Source organism: Octodon degus, unplaced genomic scaffold, assembly GCF_000260255.1.
Source record: "Octodon degus isolate 3935 unplaced genomic scaffold, OctDeg1.0 scaffold00003, whole genome shotgun sequence".
Lineage (NCBI taxonomy): Eukaryota > Metazoa > Chordata > Mammalia > Rodentia > Octodontidae > Octodon > Octodon degus.
The window spans coordinates 23,081,221-23,086,053 of record NW_004524579.1 but is presented as its reverse complement, the minus strand read 5'-3'; positions in this window follow the sequence as shown (position 1 = coordinate 23,086,053).

Below are 4,833 nucleotides of genomic sequence, written 5' to 3'. Positions count from 1 at the left end.
CCTACCCCCCACCCCCCAGCCAGCATAGTTAGTTGCCTAGGTAATAGTTCTTGTTGCAGTTCCAGTTCCTTCTGCCTTACAAAGGGCTGGTCACTGTGGTGCACAGCTGGACACTATACTGCACGTTGTATAAACCAATCCCCAGTTGACAAGCTATTCTGCCTCTATATTTTCTGCTTGGTCATCCCATATAAGCCCTAGATCACTAGCGATTGAAGCCTGATACTCTGGAAATGATCCTTAACAGTGCCCATCAACATAAATACATCTTCCTCCAAATCCTGGATTTCGTTTTGGTGTTTTTGGTGTTGTACTGGTTTGTGTTCTGCTGTGAGACAAGATCTCTCTCTGTAGTTAAGGCTGGCCTCGAGCTTTTTTTTTTTTTTTTGGAACTGGAGATTGAACTCAGACCCTTGCGCTTACAAGGGAAGTGCTTATTCCACTGAGCCGTCTCTCCAGCCCCCTGGCCTCGAGCTTGTAGCAATTGTCTTGCTTCAGCCTCCTGAGTGGTCTGATTATAGGTACATGCCACCAAGGTCAGCTTCCTCGCTCTATATTTAACACTATGAGAGGTTGCCTAAATTTCTTTTATATTTTTGTCTATGATATGTGTGCATGTGAGGTACTGGGGATGGAACTCAAGGTCTTCACACTGAGCTAACGCCCTCAACCTTTATTTATTGATGTACTTGTTTATTTATTGCTTTTGAGACAGAATCTCACTAAATTGTCGTATTACCCAGGTTGGGCTCAAACTTGTGATACTCCTATTTAGCCGCTCACACTGAAAGGATTATTGGCATGCACCACCACACTGGCTTCAGTTTTACAAGGACTTTGTATGGAGCTTTCTGTAATACGGGATTTGATATTAAAGTATGGATAAGGATTACCACAAAATATCCTAAATCATATGATACTCATTTTTTGTTGCTGTTATTTTGTTTCCTTGGGAGAGGGTCTCCCCCGTATTTCAAGCTGAGCTCGAACTCACTATACAGCCCAGGGTGGCTTTGACCTCGCGGCGATTCTCCTGCTCAACCTCCCCAGCACGGGGATTACAAACGTGCGCGCCCAAACCCAGCAGCCCCACTGGCTAGCCGAGGTCGCGGAGATGGCCGCCCAGGGGGACGACTGTTGCCACAGCATTGCTACAGCACCACGGTCTGACACCATTGGCACTATTAACCCTGCTGCGGGTCCCTCCAGCGGCGCCGGAACCGGATGCCGCGCAGTTCACCCATTCGGGTGCTATCCTGGTCTCAGTTTCTAGCGCGTTCCGCTACTCGCGAGGCGGCGAGGGCAACCACAAGGGCGACTCAAAAAGACCGGAAGTAACACATGAAAGAGCCCGGAGCCGAAGCTGGCCAAGGCCTAAACAGTCGTTTTGAGGTCTAAACGTAAATATATATACATATATATGTATATATACGTAGATTTTTTTTAATTAAAAAAAAAATCACCCGCCCGGCCCACGGCGGAGACCCGCCCGCCGCGCGGGGAGGAGCGGAGCTTCCGGGTCAGGGGCTTGCCGCTTCCGGGTCAGGGGGCCGGCCGTCGTGACCGTCCTCGCCTCGCGGCCATTTTGTCCCAGTCAGTCCGGAGGCTGCGGCTGCGGAGGAGCCTTCTGAGGAGAAGCTGCCAAGATGCTGTCCGTGCGCGTCGCCGCGGCCGTGGCCCGCGCCCTTCCTCGACGGGCCGGGCTGGTGAGTACGGCCAGGGCAGGAAGGGGGCTTCGCGGCAGGTGGTGCGCGCTGGGTGGGGGTCTGCGGGGAGCTGCGGGCCGGTCGGGGGCCGCCATCTTGCTCCGTGGCCGCGCCGCTGGGCCGTCGCCCGTGGAGGGCCGCTTTGCGGCTGCGGGTGGTGTGGGGGAGGAGTGACCTCGCTGTGGCCTGCAGTCGTGCCCCTGGGGCATCCCCGCCCTGGCCTGAGAGCCGCTCGAAGAGGGGACTTGGACGAAGGTCAAGGCTCGGCCTCGGGCCCCCGGGGATTGCTCTGGGGTCAGCGCCGCCGACGGTTCGGCTGCAGCCCGGGAAGGTGGGGACCGCGGTCCGCTCTGTGGACGCGCGTTCGGGGCAGCCTGACATTGGACGAAGGTCAGCAGGCGCCGTAGGTTCTCCTTTGCTCAAGGTCTGCTGGAGAGCGAAGAGATAAGGAAGGTGACTTTGGGGTGCTGGGGTAGGTCGGGGCCGAAGGCTGAGTCCATGCAGAAACGCAGCCGTGATACAGAGAGGCGTTGTGTGACAGATCCAGCGCCAGCGAAGCCGGGCGTGCTTTAAGATGTTGCCCTCCATCGTCACCCTGATGTCTTGAGCACTTGTTAGACAGTGATTGAAAATTCAAAAGTGCATTTGACAGGTGACATGAATGCACTTTTTTTGGTTCTGTTCTTACTCACCTAGGCTTTCAGTTAGCAAAACATGTAGTACAGCGTCCTCAATTTCATCTACCACCTCCAGAGAGTAGTAGCTTCAGAATTGATAGTGAGCACCCAAACCTCATCAGACAGAGATTGAAGAAAAGAAGTACATGTTCCAGGGTGGTTGTAGATTTGTTAATGGCAATTTTAAAAAAAGAACTTGGGTACTTACTAGTTATAAATTGAACTCTTATTTCTCGTCCCTCTGTGTCCACCCGGATCCACCCCCACCCCCACCCCAAGGAACCATGGATTCAATCCTCGCTTAGCTACCTCTGCAGCCCTTTTTGTGTTTGCTTGCTTGCTTGTTTTTGTATTTTAGGGAAGGGTCTACAGGGTGTTCCACCTGCTTTACAGCTTCCCAAGAGCTGGGATTACAGGTGCCACACCCAGTCTCAATTGCCAAGTATCAGTGGTCCTCTCAGAGTGCTCTGGGGCCTGGCAGGCCCATGATTGAACCCCTGCCTCCAGGCCGTTTAATCTGCTGAGCTATTTGGCCTGCCCTCTTTGTGTGTCATGAAACAGGGTTCTCTTAAAAATTGGCTTAGTAGCTGGGGTGGGGTTTCTCATGCCTCAGCTTCCCATGGTGCTGGCATTCCAGGTGTGCACTGCCATGCCCAGCTTTTTTGTTTTGTTTTTAAGAAAAATAGGAAATAATTTGCAATTTACCCCTTAGAAATTGTATTGTATTGAGAATTGCCACAACTCAGTTGAAATCTAAAGTCAAAGTAATAGTAGCTAGAAGCTTTTAGAGGGCTAGATACTTATACCTTGTGAATGTTTTTTTTTTTTTTCAGATGGATTGCAGTGTGTGCGTGTATGTGTATGTGTGTGTGTGTGAGCCAGGTCCCCAGCCTTGGATAACATGTAGTTAAATACTACTTTTTTTTTTTTTTTAATACAGGATCTCTCAGTAAGTCCAGGCTGACCTTGAAATCATTATGTAGCCTGGGCAAGCTTCAAACTTAGTGATCATCCTGCCTCAGTCTCTTTGTAGTGCTGGAAGTAATAGACTTGTGCCACAATGCCTGGTCTTTTAAATACTTTTAAGGGCTGGGGAGATAGCTCAGCAGTCTAAGTGTCTGCTTGGCAAGTGCAAGGACCTTGGTTTGATCCATGTGACCACATGCTCTGCCAGCCAGTGAAACCTGGCAGTGGCACATGCCTATAATCCTAGAGCTGGGCAGGCTGAGACAGGAGGATCACTACGAGTCTGAGCTGCGTAGCAAGGCTTTGTACCAAATAAAGATGTTCTTAAAAATTAAATACTTGTACAATGTGTGCCAGGAGCTAAGATGTGTATCTTGAGATGTTCATTGGGAGTTTGAGGCCAGCTTAGGCTACAAAGTAAGCGTAAGACTAGCCTGAACTAGCAAGAACCTATCTCAAAAAGAAAAAAGGCCTAAATATAATTTATAGTTTTACCTGTAAAACTTGATAATACTAAAACAGATTTGTTTAAGCTTGTCAGTTTTGGTATTTTGAGTCCGGGTCTTGCTCTCCAGTCGGCGTTGACCTTGAACTCATGTAGCCCAGACAGGGCTCAAACTTGTGTCATCCTTCCTCAGCCTCCTAAGTGCTGGAATTATAGGAATACCCTCCCATATCTAGCCCAGTTTTTAAGTTTTATGAAGGTTGTATTAAAAATCAGAGTTTTAAGAAAGTTGTTGTTCCAGGTCTCCAAAAATGCTTTGGGATCATCTTTCATTGCTGCAAGGAATCTTCATGCCTCTAACACCCGCCTTCAAAAGACTGGTAAGTTAATGTTTTTAACTCTGCACCACTTACTACTTTAAGTGAAGATGTATTAAAGATTACCTAACTGTAGTGGGTTTGTTTGTTTGTTTGTTTGTTGGCTGTCTCAGGTTGCCATAGGTAGGCCTGGTGCGGCTAGTGGAGTTAGGGATTGAACTGTGGTCCCCTGTGCCTGAGTTTGCCCATGCAGGTGCTTTAAACAACTGAGCTAACTGGCAAGCCCCTGGTTTTTTCATTGTTATTGTTAATTTTTTCTCATTTTTGTTAACTACAGAATCTCAAAACATTGTATTCCATTTTGGCTTTGTCCTTTTTTTTTTTTTTTTAATTTGGCACAGGGTCTCACAAAGTACACATGTTGTGGATACCTCCTTATTGTGGCTCCACTAGTGGGCTTTTGCAACAAGCTATATCCCTAGCACCTTAGACAGGATCTCTCTAAGTTGTCCAGACTGGGTGCAAACTTGAATTCTTCGTGCTTCAGTCTTCCAGAGTACTAAGATTACAAGTGTGCACTGCCTTGCTTCTTGGCCTTTAAAAATTTTTTTTTTTTTGTAAATTCATTTAGTACTGGGTCTTCAGGGTCACATTACACAGATTGGACTCATAGTGATCCTCCTGTTTTCAGCCTCCCAAGCACTGGGATTACAGATGCTTGC